At 38.1% G+C, this 20305-nt stretch overlaps 1 pseudogene; it reads right to left on the bottom strand.

Annotated features, from left to right (window-relative positions):
* Positions 1–17907: 17907 nt before the first annotated feature.
* On the bottom strand, positions 17908–18929 carry LOC145074349 (zinc finger protein ZAT10 pseudogene; annotated as a pseudogene).
* Between the last annotated feature and the right edge of the window lie 1376 nt (positions 18930–20305).

The raw sequence follows: 20305 nt of genomic DNA on the forward strand, positions 1-20305 counted from the left end.
CGCAACACGACTTGACCTTCTGACCTCCACCATTTCTGTCCCAATAACACGAGGTTTTGTGCGCTTCATCTTTCATTGTAACACAAAACACACAAAACCATGTTTAGATCACAATAAAAATCCAATATTGAGACATAATGCACAAATTAGGGCTCATTTAGCTTCATCTTACTATTGTTACAGACAAGAAGGAAAACCAACTCACCCAATCACTGTGAGCATCGTCGTCTTGAATTGTGTATTTGCATTTCCCAAGTGTGTTCCACAGTTTGATCAACTTGTCACGTGATGCCGGCACGATCTGACGGTTGTCGATCGAGAATGCGACGGAGAGGATGTCTTTGGTGTGGCCAACAAAGCGGCGTGCGGTGGTTCCGACGTTGAGATCCCAGAGACAGAGTTCGTCGTCCAATGAACCAGATAGAGCAAACTGGTCGTCGGAGGAGAGAACGACGTCTTGAACAAAGTGAGAGTGGCCGGTGAGACGGCGCTGTGCGACACCATAGGTCTTGTCTTCCTTGGTGAGGCGCCAAACGATGATTGATTTGTCACGAGAAGAGGTGACGATCATGTCGGAGTTGTCGATTGGAGTGGCGATTGCAGTGACCCAATCGATGTGGGCCCTCATCGTGCCCCGGAGTACCATGAGTCCGCTATTTTTTTGCAACTGTAAGCTCCTCTCGGATAATACAAAAGGCTGAGAAGAAGCGAAGGTTAGAGATACCCTAATTTTTTTAGGGTTCATTGGTAGAGGATTGTAGAAGGAGAAGGAGATAAATGGCGGGGTGTTTAATTTTTGGGATTTCATTTCCCGGCTATTAAAAAAATTGGAGAACGCGCCTCGTCATTAAAAAAATATAAAGCGACACCTTTAGAGGACAACCTTTTTTCGTTAGGTGCCCTCCGTGTTTTTTTTAGACACTAATTTAAGGGCACGCAAAAATGCGTGACCACTATCCTTCAGTTTTTGGAAACCTGACATTATTTTTATGGACACACAAGAATGCGTATCTTAAATCTGTGAGTGTCATTGTTTGCGCGTCATTAAAGGGTATTTTTCTTGTAGTGTTCAAAACTCTGTCCTCAGACACAAGAAAATGATCAGGCTCACTTGGAAGTATCCTCTGACATCTATAAACATAAGGCCAAGCTTCCTCTCAAATATCCCCTTCAACACTGAGCACCAGGTCAGCTCCTGACCCAATAGTTGAACCTTTAAAGGTTACCCATTGCATACCAAAAAACGTCTCACTGGATTCCTTCTCACAATAACTATATCGGCCCATTGTGACACACAAGTCACGAAGTTCGCTTTATCCCAAAAGAATACTACAATCTCAACTGAATTCGCCTCACCTCCGACCTTTGTCGTCTACTACTCACTAGTTTCATGCATCTTGCGGTTCTTACCATACCAACGAACTGACCCACCCCGGTCGAAGACATCAGATGGAGATCAATACCCTCAAAATGAAACCCATCTATGAATCCGGAACCTCATCTCACCTACTTAATACACAAATTGTCCCAAACTCAACTCGAGAGTCTGATTCAATAGCAGAATTGGAACCACTCATTTCCAATATGATACTCAACCCATAACCGCAATTCGTGAATTTATACACACATCATCTCTCTAATTCCTTCCGATTACGATAATCCCTCCTCAACCCAGGATATAACAATTTCCGACCGTCATGGAGACCATAGCCCCACCCCTGGCCCGGCAACCAGGTTCCCGAAGACTCAAGTTGTCACACCCCCGGACCAAGGATGGCGGAAATGTCCGAGGGCGGAGGACTTCATGTATAGTATCACAACAATGAGTATAATAGTGCTCAAAGTAAATATAACCATTATAAATATAATCGAGAAAGTTACATGATTACACAAGTTTACATGTTTCAAAATCGATTACAATATAATGACAATATGTTTTTCCTGACGCCGAAACGTTCCATCCTTAAAAGCTGGTAGTTACCTGTTTTGCTGATTAGCTGAGAATACAAGTAGTTTTGAAAAGGTGTCAACAATTAAGTTGGTGAGTTCATAAGATTTTGGATGTAGAGTTTGAAATCCTTTGTTTGCAAATGATATGAATAACCAAGAAAATCCAATATTTTCCTTTTAAAACGTTATGTTACATTGTACTTGTAAAAATGTATGTAGATTTAAATAAATAAATCCCTTTAACGTAGTAATCCCCGTAAACTATATTTGTTGTTATCTCCCTATGTTAGTCGCTATAACCATACTATGATAGAGAAGACCTGCTGCGATGTTCTTCAAGTGTCAGAAATGAAATGACATTTGTCACCCCCGACTGGCCGGTCGGGCTGTTGCAAGCAACAATGGGTGCGGGTTGTTAATCCCAATATAGATCTATACATAATTATCACGCTCTCCCTACAAGAGACTGTGGTTATAACTATTTCAGGAAATTTTAACCCGTACTCTAAGAGTACAATGAAGACGTGCCTCACAATTTACGATAACAAGTTTAAGTGTAGTATGCGTGTAAAAAGCCTTTTCTGCGGTGGGATTGAAATCCCATTTTATTTTGTATGTTTGAAATGTGTAAACCCCAAACTATACCCCTTTATAGTTTATTGCGTAGTACATGAAAAACCCATTTGTATTGAGAGTAAAACCCCTTTCGGTGTATGTAGTAATTTAGCAAAACATGACTACTCTTATTATGTTTCATCTTGTATGTTTGTAATGACAAAGTACCTTTACATCACAGTGAATATTTTCTATTATATAAATATAACTCAATATAAAAACACATATAAAATATGAAGTTATCAAAGATAAACACTTTGTTCAACATGTTACAAAGTGTTATAGAAGTTGTAATCTGTTAACTAGTTTTCAACTTTTCTGCACTGTTTTAGAAAAATCATAGAAAATTCATACCAACTCGAAAAATAAATCCGTGAACTCTGATAGTTTAGAAAATGTGTCTAGTTTGTTCATAAATTTTATTATGATTTTTAGAAGTCTCTAACTATTGTGAAAATGTTCATATTCACAGACTGGTCGTAGCTACAATGATAGATAGTTTTGTAAAAACCACCATAAATTGTAGAAAAATCGTGTGAATATGAGCAAGTAGTCATTTTAAAGGTATAAACCTGAACTATTTGCATCTAGTAGATTTTTGAAAACAAAAATGTTTAAGGTGTCCAAAACAGTCCGTGAATGGAACTAAACTTTCATGTGGAAAGCTGATGTTTGAATTTAGTTAAGTTTTTGGTATTTTAACGTGTATTCTCCCCCTAAAACTTGAAGAAAACATGAAAATGTTGGGGTATGAACTCACCTTGAGTGATCTCTTAGGATGGGTGATGAAGAGAAGAAGTTTCCAAGTCAAGAACACTTGGGAGATGCTTGAAGATTCGAAGATTCTATGAACAAATATGATGATATTTATGTAAGGAATCCATGATTTGAGTGAAAGGGTGTAAGATAATCAAGTGTAGGATGAAGATACTTAACAAATGTGGAGGAGAATGCTCAAGAACAACCTTGTATTTCGAGTTTAGAGAGAGAAAGTGAGAGAGAGAAATGAGTTTGCTTTTTGGTGAAAGAGTGAGTAATGTGGGAGGAGAGATAAGGATTTCCAGCCTTTGTTCAAGATTATGTGCTGGAGAAAGAGGGTGAGAGGACAAATAGTTGACTAGGTAGCGATAAATAGTGATTGAGGGTGGTCATAGAGTGGGTGTGGAGGGCAGCTTGTGTCATAACTTTATGGGAAGGTCAACACTCCACCTCAATATCTTACCCAATAGATATTATTCTTTAGACAAAGATTTCCCTAAATATGTGATTAAATTATGAATATTTATGGTCTTATATGCCAAAATATGAGTTTGGGTGAAAATCCCACTTTAAAATCATGAAAAACGAGCTTAAAACGCGAAAAGGATTGAAAACCGGGTAAAGAAGGCGAACTTCCGAAGTCTGAGGCGAGTATTCGGTTCTTGGTGCTTAGAACTGAAGGTAGGTTCGGTCTATGGGCTCGGAACCGAAAGCTGGCTGATCCAAGAAATCTCACATGCGAAAGTGTTGGGTGGGAAGCGAAGGCGAAGGCAGGCGAAGCTTCGGTCCGAGAGGCTTGATCCGAACCGAAGGGCGACTTCGGTCCCATAAGTAGTTTCAATCTTATCCAGTTCGGTACTAGAGGTTCGGTTCTTATAGCTAGCTTCGGTTCTTAGGGTTTCGCCTCTTAGGGTTTTGCTTCTAAGAGGTTTGGTTCCATTAGGGTTTCGGTCCTATAGGTCTGTTTTACCAATAAACTTCCCGTTTCGTGCGGTTTTTGACTAACTTAAGGGTCGGGATGCCCCGAATGATTATAAAAAGTTGAGGGAGGTTATGAGAGATATTTATGAGAGATTTGAGAGAGATTTGACATAGAGAGAGAGATAGAGTGAGAGAGATTGAGAGAGACTTTGTTTGTGACCTTTGCGAGTGTTTAGCTTTGAAATGCATGGTTTGTAAACCCCATTAAGCCTCGTTATGAGTGTTATACATCCCCGTAGGGTATGTAATAGTGTTTTATCGAGTAGTTCCATCACTTACCCTGATTAGGGTTTAGATTTTCTGAACACGTGAAGACTCAAAGTGGTTCTTTGCATTAAGATAGGGTGTTGTACAAAAGTAAACATAATGAAATCCCTAATATACAAGGATTAATTTAGTTGACTGGTTTGACTTGTTGACTTTATTGACTTTCACTTCACCGGAAATTGAGAGTTGTCACACAAGTGGTAAGGCTAATCAAGCCTAAGAACTCCTCCGCGTCATACTCTAACTAGTGAATACTACAGCTCCCCGCAGAACAACATTCACTCTTATCGACTACTAAGTGCTACGGTTCCCCCTGTAGTCTTAAGACGCTCCTTTATTGACTCATGAATGCTATGGTTCCCTGCAGACTTATGACACCCTCTCATTGACTCGTGAATGCTACGGCTCCCCGCAGTATCACAACACTCTCTTGCTAACCAGTGAATACTACAGCTCCCCGCAGTACCACGACACCCTCTCGCTGACTAGTGAGTACTACAGCTCCTCGCAGTATCACAACACTCTCCCGATCTCCAGTAAATACTACGGCTCCCTGCAGTATGCCACTCTCTCGCTGACTAGTGAGTACTACGGCTCCCCGCAGTATCACAACACTCTCCCTCTATCCAATGAATACTACGGCTCTCCGCGGTATCACGACACTCTCTCACTGACTAGAGAATACTACGGCTCCATGCAATTCCACGATACTCTATCCCACTGACTCATGGATGCTACGGATCCTCGTAGTCTTACAACACTCTCTCGCTCACTGACTCACCATGGGCACACTCCATGGTTTTTCCTGATAATCCCAAGCGATTGCTCCTACTCGGATCCACTTGCTCTCTTATCACCCTATAATCTCATCATCAAGTCATCACTACACTGAGTTCACCAACTCATGCTCCGCAGCTCAACATAGATAGGTGCTTACATCCACCCAGCTTATGCACCACAACTCCTTATGTAAGTTCTCGTAGGCAAGGCACTTTTCTCAGCACAGATACACCCTTAGACAGTCCCACTTCGGCGACAATTAACTAATAGGTTCCCACTAGAATAAAATTCACTCGGTACTCCACTCGTCATCTCACAACTCGAGTCTCAACATGACCAAAAATTATGACATCATACTCGGGTACCTCGGTACACCATCACAGTATCTCACGATGTCTTGCCTCAACCACTGATCTTCCACTCACGCAACTCAAAACCTCGAAATATTCCCATCTCACAAATTGAAACACGAAGGAATCGTCAATGACTGAAAACACGTTGACGAAAATCTAAAGCTCCATCCTCTATTGATCACCACCCATACGAAACTACTCATACCGACTCTGAAATTGGTTGACAAATCAACTGTTGCCCCTCCTGGAGTATAGATCACAATCTATACCTATACCCGCAAATCTCAGCTATTGCACCCTGAACTTAGCGACCCAACTGCCTTGAACTCAACATTTGCAAACCCGAAAAATCCCTGGCCACAGTAAATTCTTTGACCAACGGCCACCTGCCATGGATTCACTCATCCTTTCTTAAGCACACACACATACATCATCTCGCCTTGCACCTTGCCTCAACCACCAATAACCTAAGTCTCATGTGTCCGCACCGTAGATCTCCATAACTAGTTCTCTAGCCGTACTTGAACGGATCGCTGATCCTCTCAATAGAATACCCAGTTCTCCCCTACTCAGGGTTCAAACCATCACCAATTGGTATACCAACAATCTACTCCATAGACTGTTTCACCAGGTATATCACACTTGACTCTTGGAACGTACTGCGTAATCACTTCAATGATCTTCTTAATGGAAACCAAGCAACTCCAAATATCCCGTAACTCAGATAAAAATCTCAGAATCCTCCCAACGTGACTGCCTCTAGTCATCTCGAAGCCAAAGACCGACACACCGTCGGATACCCTAACTGTTCCAAATTAGTCCTAACTCTCAATTTGGAAATAATGCACTATTACACACCTCGTCTCTGATTCCTTGACCAGCTTCCCATCACGGGAATCATCATAAAAACAAGATACCTCACTCTCACAGTCGATACACAAAGTAGACAATGAGAGCTACCGCCCTGATATACTCCTCTTAATCACCTGGAACTGCTGCTAAAAGTATGCCTCCCTCAATAAGGCACCTCCTTGTTCTCTTAAATCTTAGTCCCACTAATGACTCTCTCATGGTATAAGAAATACCTCACAGCAAACATACTTCCCAAATACTCTGGTGAAAAGGTTGCAACCCTATGCTACCCCACGGGGGTTACCTCCAAACTCTGAAACCGAAAGCTTGTTATCTCTTTTGCTTCTCCCAGAAAATGGGGACAGCGCAAATCTTGTCACAGAAGGTGACGTCTCATTTATCGGTTGATTGCTCAAATCAGACTGCGATCCTCCAATAAGCATCATCTCTACTCATCCCTGAGTCGTGCGACTCCAACTGTCATCTCACCAATAAAATCTCTAGGAAACTAACTCGATTTCCCTCTCAAGGTATGCTCCATTGAAGCTCGTTCAACATGGCCCTCTAGCCCCACACTCTATCATATATGTTCTCAGTCTAATCAATCGCAATGGGATAACTGGTAAAATCAGAAGCACTAACCGCCAAGAATCATGGTACTCGAACCATGTGATCGTCTCTTAATCTGCTACGAATCATGGTACTCGAACCATGTTATCACCTCTCAATCTGCTACTTAGAACTCCTGGAATTCTCACTGTTTCGAGTATGGGTCCTCTGCTTTTAGTAGTATGGGCCCATACTACCTGCCACATCTACCCATACTTTCCACACAGATCATCCCAGATTTCCTAAGTAGCTGCTCAACCTTCTCGATCATCAATCCCGTTATACTTGGTTGCTCCCTTGCGAACACTCTTCCTCTATCAGTATACTTACCTGACAAGGGTCACTCCCTAGGCTCTTCCTAGGTTCTCACACTTCTCTACCATCAGCTGATGAAGAACTCCTTATGATGTCAGCCATCTACCTCATGAATATTGTCATATTCACTTAGTAGCCGACTCCCATCATCAAGAGTTCCACAAAGCACGAAGCAAGCATCATTCGGGCATCAAATAATCTCCACCAACACGTGAAACCAATCTAGATTACAACTCCACTTGATTTACTCACACTCAAAAGGTATCACCTAACTCAAGCAACCCTACCTCTCGCGAGTATCTAACAACTCCCTCAGTAGGCTCCTCCAATGCTCATCTTGGTATCTCTCCTAGATTACTCCTCTACTCAAAGTTCTCTCTAAAAGATTCCTGCTGGATACTCTTACTCCACACATACTCAAAGCACATCACAGATAGAAAAATTCCTAGGCTAAGGCATCACAAATCAAGCAACTCTAGCCCTAAAATATGAAATACCTAGCCTATCTTCTATCATGCATCACTAATATCTCAATAATAACTCATAACAAAAATAAGTAAGGGTATTTTGGGAAATCACCGTTCGGGCTCTGGCTGATTGTACACACTGCTCCTTCTCGTTTTTCTCTTAGAAACTCTTGCGCATTTTAGAAAAATCATCTCTTTTGAAAATTTTCTCAAATCCTCAGTTTGAGTTCAGATATACCCGAAGGTGCATCCGAATCCCTCAAACCAAGGCTCTGATACCAACTTGTAACACCGTAAATTTTCAAACAAAATTTTCATTTTAAAATCACATAATTCTCATTACACATTTCACAAAAATCTCATTTATTTAATATACAAAATGCAAATCCATAACTGTTTGATTAATAATCTAGGATCCTCAAAACATAACTCTTTCTCTGGTGTGTACAATCAAGCCAACACATTCCCGCGATCCTAAGAAGAACCTGAAACACATATCACATAACATAATAAGCACAAAGCTTAGTGAGTTCCCCAAAATACCACACATATCTTATTAGCCTCTCACGGCTATACTCATATGTGACCTTCCGATCAATGTGTCTCAGTGGGACCCTCCGGTCCCAAAACTCGGGTGGACCTTCCGGTCCTAACTCAGTAAGCTCAAAATAATACACAACATAAATCACAAAGACATAATGCAGGATATCACAATACTCAATATAAGCACATAAGACCCTCTGGTCACACAAAGGTTACCACTCTAGGTAAAGTATAGTGAGAAGACTCACCTCAGATGATGAACAACTCCTATAGATGCTGATGTTGCATCGGCCTCTAACACTGGACCAAAATCCACAATTACCCAATTAAGATCTAAGTCTAAATCCTCAATCTTTAGGTCTAAAGGTAGTCCACTAACTAGCCCATCAATAACCTAAAACTCGTTGGTTCCACCAAGGCCCAATAATGAATGGGCTCTCCTGAGGCCCAACTCTCAAGTCCAAGTGACAAGCCCAAAACAAGGGACCAAGGCATATATATAATATTTCTCTGCTCAAAATCCCTAGTACACAAGTCCAAAGATCCAGGCCCAACCCTTAAGGCCCAAAATAAGATTTATCCCAAAAAGCCCACAGTGAGGTTACGCGAGGCGTACCTCCCTTGGTACGCTCAACGTACACAAGCATACACGAAATATGATCAGGGACACCAACCCAGTACGCGGGGCGTACTCGGATTACGCTCGGCGTACGCCCAATATGGCTTTTCTCACTTTCTTGGTCTTAACCCGTTAAGACCTTAGCTCATATCACATATCTGGACTCCCTAGAGGCTCTTACTCCATAAAGTCTATGACTTTAAGCCTTTGCATGGCTGATAAAGTCACAAACACCCAAAACTCTCATTCTCTTATCTCAAAATGCTCATATTTCATGCATGGGTTGATTCAAACGTCCAAGTCTCGATTTTTATGACATTATACTCATAAAGACACTCAAAGGAGCTGCTCATAATTTATGGAGCTCATTTTCTCATAAAGCATGAAACTTTGGGACCAAAACCTAAAATGGTCTATCATGATGCACAAAACAAAAGAGTGAGAAAGCTTTGAGCTTTATACCTCCAAATGAAGCTCCCAACACATATATGCTCAGATCTATAGCCTGGACTCCCACTCCTTTTTCTTCAAAGCTCCTTCTTCACTCCAAGAACACACAAAATTACTTAAAGCTCTCAAATGGACACACACAAGCTCAAGAATGAGGATTAGGGTTTGAGAGGGTTGATTGTCTGAGGTTGGTGGCCAGGAATGAGGCCATCTTATTCTTTATATAAGGACACCCCTCATTTAGGGTTTTCACTTTGTGCCTAGTACGCCCAGCGTACCCTCTGGTACACCCAACGTACTAGGTGGCTCTGCTTAAAAGTCACGCACATGAGTACGCTAAGCGTACTCACACGTATGCCCAACGTACTCAGCTGCCACCTTTCTCAAATAAGGGACCTTTCTTGACAAAACTTCAAACTTCCTTAGATTCCTCGATATAACTCCGCTTCCAATGAACCTCATATCCATGGAAAGGTGACGAGAAGCCCTACGCTTCTAGCAACTCGTCGCAAGCCCGAGGCTTCCTCATGCCCGGGTTGCAGCCCACGAACCCTAATCACGGACGATCCGAAACAGGATGTTACAAATAGGGTCCTCAAAACCATCCACATGATGGAGGTTTCTAGATCCTCTCAATTGTTTAATTATTTAACAATTACATCTGAGTCCTTGCACCTTTAATTAATTTTATTTAATCACAAATTAATTCCAAATTAATTCTGATTATTAATTAATTAATTTTAATTGATTTCACATTAACTTATTACTCATATAAATTAACAAACCAATTATTTAACAATTAACAAATTAACTATCTATTTCTAATTAACATATTAATCATATAATATATTAACAAACAATTTATTAATCATATAATAAACTAGTGAATTTATCATCTCTCTACAAATATCATTCTAACAAAGTTCTAGTTATGAGGGCAACCCAAAAATGACGTTGCTTTGAATTACAATAATATATCAATTTAGTTATGAGCTTAGACACCTTAACCCGACAGTTACGACGTTCAGAACACAAGACTTAAGTCAAACCACAAGATCTAAGCAATCAAACAGTCGAGACATCGGTGGTCATAAGCATCAACAACCCTAAACACCTTATTAATGATTGTCCCACGTTGGATGTCATGAGAAAAACCTAAAGAAACAAGTCATAATTATTAAATATGTACAAAAACAACAAAACTTAGTTTGTAATAAAAAAATATTAAAGACTAAATATACAAAAAAAATATATATTAAAGACTAAATGTGTACAAAGTGAGAAATATATTACTTATTAAATCATTTTTCCAGTTAGTTGGAGTAGTCGGTCATAAAAACTGAATGTGTACATTTTAACAAGTTCAATGGGTAAATATAAACAAAAAAAAATCATTAATCATATATTATCTTTTAAGTCATTATCTCTAAATAAAAATAAGTGATTAACCAATAGAAAAAAGTCTAAAATAAATAAATTAAAATGCTAACATTTTTTAACCATTTATAGAAAAGGTAATTATCGACCGGCCCACAAGCCTCACACGCATATAATAAGTTAGTAAAAGGAGTACAAACTCGCATGTACAGTTATCTCATTCAATACTTAAAAATCTACCATCATGACTTAAATATTTTTTTAGCAGGACTATAATCAATTTATAATTTAACACATTGTAAACCTTCTCCAGTTTATGTACAATCGCAAGAGATGACACAGGATGGAATTTGGCCACCGCCCAATTGCTTTAAAGTCAACATATACCCTATGTATCAATCATGCTACATGGTTTTGTTTAGATGAAAAATAATAAACTAATTTATGACCTGTTTTTGGTCATCCCTATATTTTTTTAATAAATTTCGCTGGTTTCAATCCGAATTTATGAGGTTTTTGTGAATAACTTATGGGCTTCGATCAAACAACGACATTACAAGAGTATTTATAATAGAAACTTTTTTAAAATGGAAAAGCTTTGAAAAAACTTATTACCTACGTGTAAGAGTTTTTTCTAAGTTATTTTTTTTAGGGAAAATGATAGAAATACCCTACGAACTTTTTAGGGTTTACCTGTTGAGTCCTTCAAGTTTTTATTGTACTTTATAGGTCCCTTAACTAGAATATGACATGCTCTTTTAGTTCCTATCGACCTATAATAGCCGGTTCAATGACATTTTAAACAAAAAAACTTATATTGTGCCCCTATAAAGCGAAAAAAAAAAATTTGTACAAATTGATCTGCAAACTTATTTTTTTGGCTTTATAGGGGCACAATGTGAGTTTTTTGGTCAAAAAAATCACTGAACCGGTTACTACAGGTTGACAGATGCTAAAATAGCAGGTCATATCCTAGTTTAGGAACACATAAAGCCTGGAAAAAAATTTAGGGACTCAATGAGTAAACCCTAAAAAATTCATAGGACATTTGTAACAATTTTTTTTTAAACAAAAGCTTATTAATTAACAAGCTTTTGAGGGAGAGACCAATAGTTTTCAAGTTTCAACCAATAACAAAACTAAGTTAATAGCTCCTTTAATCATTTTGGTCAGGCCATTATATCTTTTATTATTTTGAATTGGGAAATCTCCATTTTAGTCCTATTATTTTACCCGCGTTTATGATAAAGTCCTAAATTATTAAATGTTAACGAAAAAGCCTGAAATACCGGATAAAACGGCGAGTTGACCCAATTTACCCGGTTACCACTCTTGCAACCGGTGACAAATCGACGTGGCATTATTTTGCTTACATGGAAGTTGACTCAAACATATATCTCTCTCTCTTTCTTTAGATACCGGTGACACAAACCCTAAATCGACCGAATTGCAAGTTTTGAATATGGCCTCCTCCTCCTCCGTCTCCAACAGTAGTGCATATAGGTCAGCCAGACAAGTTCGAAGAAGGTGCGATTGTGATGAACCAGTTGGCAGGTGGACTTCATGGAAGTCGAAGAACCCTGGAAGGAGATTCGTTGGTTGCCTCAATTACAAGGTGAGTATCTTCGAATCTTTGAGTGCGAGGTTTTTATCTTCATGGAAACGGAAGAACACTATATTAGTTAAATGTGAGGTTTTAATCTTCAAATCTTTGAAATTTCCGTTAAACACCATAGTAGTTACACTGCAAAATGTCGTCCAATGCAGGATAAGGAAAAGGATTGCAAATTCTTTGAATGGATAGATCCTCCATTACCAAACAACTGGTACAAATAGATGATCTATGATTTTCACAACCAAGGAATTCATGGAGTCAATGATGAAGGGTTTGAAGACTTTATGGGTGAAGATGTGGAAGGAGTAGTGCAACAGATTCCTCTGCAAGTGGAAGGTGTGATGGTTCTTAAGGGATGGAAGATTTGGTGTTTGGTTGGTTTGATTGCAATTATTTGGGTTATGGTTATGTAATTTTAGGATGTTTACTTATGTTTCTATGTAATGTTAGGATTCCCTGTTTGTTTTGGAATGTAATTGTATGAATTGTGGAAAAATTGATCTTCTAATGTAATGGTATATGAGTATGAAATGCATATTTGGTTTGATTGCAATTGTTTGGGTTTTGGTTGTAATTTTTGGATGTTTAATTATGTTTCTTATGGAATGTACATACCAAACAAATATAAGAAACTGCATTACAAACCATACAAAAGTACATACCAAATAACTATAGGAAACTGCATTACAAACCATACAAAAGTACATACCAAATAACTATAGGAAACTGTTAGTGTTTGACTTTCAAAATAACATTATAAACCATACCAAACTACATACCAAAGTATGTCACAGTGTTTGACTTTCCAAAAAATTTACAAAAAGAGAAATTTTTACCCAAAGAGTTATATAAAGCCAACACAATGACTTAATTACAAAAAAAGGGCTACCATATCACAATCATTTGCCCTATTCTAAATTAAGTGGTGTGCTTTCAGTCATCCCAAATTTGCTCACCACCTGCTTCTTCAACTTTAACTCAGTTATCCTCTCTGATGGCTTCCTCCTTCTGATTTGTTGGGTCTTCCTCATCCTGCTTTCTTGGGTGTTGCTCCTCATGATTTCTTGGGTATCCTCATCATTGACCTCTTCTTCATTGATCTCTTCTTCATTCACTTGTACTGTTTGAGTCTCTTCTTGAACATTGGTTTCCTGAATACAAAAACAAATAATTTAAAAAATTGGCTTCTATTTGTAATGCCCTTAAAATTAAACACTAACCACATTTAAACACCCAAACTCCTTCAATTGAGATTCATTAATTCCAAGAACAGACATTATTTCAGCATCACTGTAGTTTGATGACCTCAAATTTAGAATGGAACTTACTATTATATCCATATCTGATATATCAATTCCATCCCCCTCATCCACAACATCAAACTCAGGTTTAACCTCAACCTCAGGTTTAACCTCAAACTCAGGTTTAACCTCAACCTCAGGTTTAACCTCAAACTCAGGTTTAACCTCAAACTCAGGTTCAACCTTAGCATTAGGTTCACCTCTACCACCTCCTCTTCCACCTCTATTGCCTTTACCACCTCCTCTTCCACCCCTTCCTCCCCTTCCACCTCTTCTCCAATGGGTAAGATTAGGATCTAACTTAGGCCTTCCCATTTTCTTCTTTGGTTTTGGTTCAGGGATCACCTTGGGATTTTTGCAAGAGACCTTATTGTGACCCTTTTGCTGGCAGTTTGTACATTGGACAGTTCTGCCCTTAGATGATACTTGTGAAAACTTGTCCTCATGTTCAGAAACATGCCTCTTTCTCTTGATGGCTGGCCTTCCTGGCATCCTTCTTTCAATAGGTGGAAGGGGCTTTGGATAAGGAGAATCCACCCACATATTGCTACCATTGACTGGTAGTATGTTGGAACCATATGTTAACATATATTTCTCTTTACTAAACCAACTACTAATGTAGCTCACAGGATCTTGTTGTGTATACATAATGGCAGCTTGGGCATGTACACAAGGTATCCCTGATACAGCCCACAAATTACAAGTACAAGAATACTCTTGTAAATTAACATAATAAGAGTAAAAACCATTCCTCACTTCAAAAGCAGTTACACCACTAGGATGAACATACCAGGACCTGTAATTAAGAATACATCAGCATATGAAAGATAATATTAGTGAATTAAATTATAGGATAACTTACTTTAAACTTTCACCAAATGCTTCCATCTTCTTAATTGCTGCTGGACATATTTCAGTATCCCATTTCTGTCCTTCTTCCTTTAGATTATAGAATCTTTCCATCATGTATAGTCGTATTTCCTCAAGCATAGTCAGTAGGGGCTTTTTTCTAGCATCCACGATAACTGCATTAAAACATTCAGCCATTCCATTTTCTACTGCCTCACATGCCAATCCTCCACCATAGAAGGCCCTGCACCATGAACCGGGATCCCTTGCCATTAGATGTTCATAAGCAGATGGACTAATATCACTAATCTTTTGCATGTTCATGTTGAACTCCCCTTCAACAGTTGATTTTGCAGCAGCCCAGAACATATTTTTAAACAACACACCAGTATACACCTTTCTGAAGTTGGCATATATATGTCTGGCACATTGTCTGTGTTGTGCAAGTGGTAGAACTTCCTTTGTAGCCTCAAGAAGACCCTATTCATAACAAACACAATTACATTAGATAACCTAAGTATGAAATATGTAGTAAACAAATACTAAAGTTTTGTGAAGTACCTTGTGTTGATCAAAAATTACTGCGATACCCCTTCCACCATCCAATTCTAAATCATCTCTTACCAATTCCAAGAACCATTTCCAGTTTACCTTGTTCTCTATTTCAACTACAACCCAGGCAATGGGATACACTTGATTATTTGCATCTCTCCCTATAGCAGTTAACAATTCTCCCTTGCATTGACCTTTTAAAAAAGAACCATCTAGCCCAATAACCCTACGACAACCAACCTTCCATCCTTCTTTTATTGCCTTAAAACAGATATATATTCTTTGGAAAGTAGTTGTGTTATCCTGGTTTTGACTGACAGTAATTTTAATTGAACTACCTGGATTTGATCTCAACAGCTCACCACCATAATCCCATACTTTAGCGTAGTGGTCACTCAATCTCCCTTCTATCAAAGACATGGCCCTACACTTTGCTCTATAGCACTTTGACCAGGACACATTGCAGTGGAATCTACTTTGGATAATTACCTGCATTTCCTTACACTTCAAATTGGGCTTCCTAATCAGTTCTTTCAGAAACTGGTTTCCTAACCATGTTGGACCCATAAGGTTGGTATTTCTGTAATTCCTAACACACTTATGTTTGTCAAGAAGTTTCTTAATTTGAAACGACCTCTCAGTGTTCATCCACGAAGCCCTAACATTAAATGGACATTGAAATTTTTGTGGATCACTAGCACATACAGCAACTAGCCTAACACTGTCACATTTCTTGAACTTTATCTTATAACCAGTATGAATAGCATGGTTAGTTAAACATAACTTTAGTTGATGGGGTGATTCATACCTCTCTCTCCCAGAAATGGTCTCATCTTGTTCCATTTAACCGTTGGATCGTGGGTGTTGTACTCGAACTCATGCTTAGAATCTTGGTCGCTTTCACTTGATACTTCTTCATCAGACCCACTTCCTTCTCGCATTAAGTCAAATTGATCTTCATTCTCCACAACATCATCTTCATTTAAGTCAACACCGTCATCCATATGTTCAATTTCAGGGATTGCAAAGTCATCACCTTCTTCACCAGCTATGTCGGGACACAAGTTGTTCAAGAACGCATCATTGCATCTCTTGGTTTGCTTCTTCAAATCCTTGTCTACTTCAACATCAATAGTATCAAAATCCCAAACGTCTTCCATTTGCAAAGCTTGGAAGACTCGAACTCGTGGCCACAGTTGTCGTCTTCTTCACACGTAAAAAACCCTAATTTAATGTCGTCTACAGAGAAGATATTTCCATAAGTGTGTGTGATTTACCGTTGAAGGAATGGGTGTGTGATTTGGTCGACTCACCTTCCACCTAATCTCATTTAATGCCACATCGATTTGTCACCGGTTGCAAGAGTGGTAACCGGGTAAATTGGGTCAACTAGCCGTTTTATCCGGTATTTCAGGCTTTTTCGTTAACATTTAATAGTTTAGGACTTTATCATAAACGCGGGTAAAATAATAGGACTAAAATGGAGATTTCCCTTTTGAATTTATTAAAAAGCTTTCATATTGTAGAGGTATTTGGAATTTTTTATTCTATTGATATTGTGAAGGTATTTTGAATTTTTGATTTTGTTGACGTGTTATGTCTTTTGTCGAGGTGGCATGGAAAAAGCTTATCTGAAAAACTTTGCTATTGTTGATGCTTTAAGTTCCTTCAAGTAACTTACACTTTATGAATGTTTGCGGCATGAGAGGGGGGGGGGGATGTGTTAAACGATTTTAGTATCTCTTGGCATTTTGGTATAATTGAAGTTTAAGTGTTACCAAATATCAAATTGTTATCTAATACAGTTCCAATGTGTTGGGTACACATTTGGATAATGCGAGTTTGATACACAACGCAATACGAGGGTCAATGGGCAACATAACTGTTATTCTGGAGATGATTGAGACTAGTTCATAACTGCCGATAATATTTGAATGGGCAACATAATTGTTATTCTGGAGATGATTGAGACTAGTTCATAACTGCTGATAATATTTGAAGATTATAATTTTCGATATGTCTATTTTATGGATTTCATGACTATATATATGTATTGTATTCCATCTTTTGACTCTACGAACAATTCAACTACGAATTTACTTCTTACTCTTTTTCTTGTGCCGAAGAAACACATAAAGATCAAATAGTTTTCAAAAATAAAATGACAACACAATTTTTGCAATTATCATGACAAATTGATCGTTAACACTCTCTTTTCCTCTCATTTTCAACCTTTTAGTGGTGGATTGGAGGGCAATTGACTTGTTTTGTTTTTGGTTGGTTCAACCCTTCTTTTGACTGACCCGAACCACACTTGATCCTTATCCCTCTCACAAAAATATTGACCGATCTCTTCTCATACCACTATTAACAAAATGACCAAGTCGATGCAAGAAGAGTTAACATTTAATTAATGTATTAAATTCATTAAGATGATATAAACAAATTAAATTGATAAGAATTTAAACAATGACCGAATACATTGTAACAAAACCTAACACTTTCCCATGAATCTAAGGTGTTTGACATGTGAATTTAGGCACGAACTCACATGGGAAGTTTTCCTTAAAGCCACTAAATATTCCCACCACCATTTTGGGTGGCGCCACTCTCTTCCCTTACCTCTCAAAAATTAAACAAATATATCCAATAATTAATGCCAACAAATAATCTCATTTTTCATTAATTAATGAATAAAATCAATCGTATAAAATGGACAATATCTTTACATTAAATGCCCTAATAAAAATAATTGTAAAAAGATCAAACAATTTTCCTGTATCTGAGGGTAATTTAGTAATTTGGCAAGTCGACGGCGACGGACAAAAGCTGTTTCTTCGCCGGATGTGGACTTTCAACTTCTTGCTCGCTCATGAACAGTTGACTTTTCTTCGCACAGTCAACGCTCAAACCCAACTGGAATTCAGGGAACGCGGGTAAGTTTAAGTCAAATCCACGCGGTTGGCTATGGGTGGAGGAGGTGGTCTTCTCGGAGGTTGTGACGCCGCTGGCGGTTACTCCGGTACCGGGGTTGTTGCCGTCGTAGTGGCGTCTCTTGTGACCGCCGAGTGCTTGTCCGGTGGGGAAAGTTCTATGGCAGATAGAACACTCGTGGGTTCTTCCACTAGGCTTTAAAACAGAGGAAGCGGAGGCGCTGGCGGTTGTGGTGGCGGAAGTAGACGGGTGGTCTTCGGAAACGTTTTTCCGATGGCTGGCTTTGTGTCCACCGAGTGCTTGGTAAGAAGAGAACCCCTTGTTGCAGACGCTACACTTGTGAGAGACAGACTGATGAAGTGGTGGCAGTGGAGGAGATTGGGCAGCGACAGCGGCAGCGGCGGCGGTGGAGGTGGTGTCTGTTCTTCCACGAGAGAGCAACATGAGACAGAAAGCTAAGTACTCCTCCTCCGTGGGTTGTTCTGGTTCCGATGGATGAGTGATGTCACTATCCGTGCTTGTGGTGGTTCTCGGCCGCTTTGAACGCTTGCCTTTATTCCAAGAATCTTGAATTACGGTGGCGGTCGGAAAATTCATGTCTTTGTAATGGAAGGAAGGTGGTGGCGCCGCCGTGTTTGTTGCCGGTGAGTTTAGAGCTTGGAGTGCCATTTAATTTGAAAGAGAAAATTTAGTTGCGTATGAAATGGTAGTGGAAGTGTTGTAGTGGTTATCGTATACCATATTGGTGTGGTTTATATAGAGTAAAAGTATTCCCCTACCATAGTTGACTAACAATTTCCATACGATGAGTATACTCCTATTAATTAAATATATATTTGTCCATTTGTGTGAATTTTCTTTTTCATTTATTTACTTTCCAGTTTCCATATAAATAAACATTTTAAAATTTACATGTAATTAAATTTTAGTCAATGACTTTGGTTCAACTAAATTAAACCACCGTCAATGCTAACAGTGTTTTTTTTTTTTTTTTTTTTTTTTTTAAACAATGTTTAATTTGATTTAATTTATTTAACAATGATCTAATGAAAGTCTATGGAATTTAAGGAGAGTTGGTCCTGAACATGTGCGCGAAGTGCAACCACAAAGCCCATGTCATATAGGAGGCTAGTATTTTTTACATACATTACTATTAAGTATTAACAATATATTAATGACAAATTAATATCAGATAAGTTATAATTTATAAAATTTGATAACAATAATTAACTTATCATAATATTATTAATTTTTGTTTATATAAAAACCTTATATTTAGAAACCCATTTTTTACCTTTTTATACAAAACATTTAAATTATCAAACAGACCCTAAATTACCCTGAATTAGTAACAAATTAATATCAGAGATAATTTATAATTCATAAAATTTTATAACAATAATCAACTTATCAAAATATTATTAATTTTTGTTTATATAAAAACATTATATTTAAGAACCTATTTTTACTTTTTATATAGAGCATTAAAAATATCAAACAACCCCTAAATTTAAACATTGCATAATTATTTTTGAGCTTCTTAAATATCAAATTATATATCATAACTGTATCAAATTTATGGTCGTATTTTTAAAATATATAACGAGTGTAATAAAATTATCCATTTGCTTAATAACACTTGATTTATTTTATTATCGATAGAAAATTTATTATTTATTATATGCAATATAAAAGGTTGGCATGATAAGTGAGAAGTGGGAGGGGCAGATGAGGAGTGAAGTCGGCGGTCGCGTCAAGAAGAGTAGGAGTGGAGTTGGGAAAGGGTATTAACGTCTTTTTGGGTTTAAAAGGAAAGCATCAGGAGATTGACATGGCTGCTATTTCCCTTATGTTTTTTATCATTTAATAAATTTAAGAGTAAATTACAAATTCGGTCCCTATACTTTATACAAGTTTGTATGTTTAATCCAGAATTTGAAAGTATTTCGATATTGTTCTTAAGTCTGTATTTTGTTGTGGATATGGCCTTGTATTTTTACTTAAAATTACAAGTTTACTCCAAAAAAAGAAATCATTTTATATGAGAGAAGGAACACATAAAAAAAATGCTAATTTAAGAACGTGGAAATATTATGAAAATATGTACTAATCTTATG

This window comes from Lactuca serriola, chromosome 9, assembly GCF_051521515.1.
Source record: "Lactuca serriola cultivar US96UC23 chromosome 9, Lser_US96UC23_V15, whole genome shotgun sequence".
Lineage (NCBI taxonomy): Eukaryota > Viridiplantae > Streptophyta > Magnoliopsida > Asterales > Asteraceae > Lactuca > Lactuca serriola.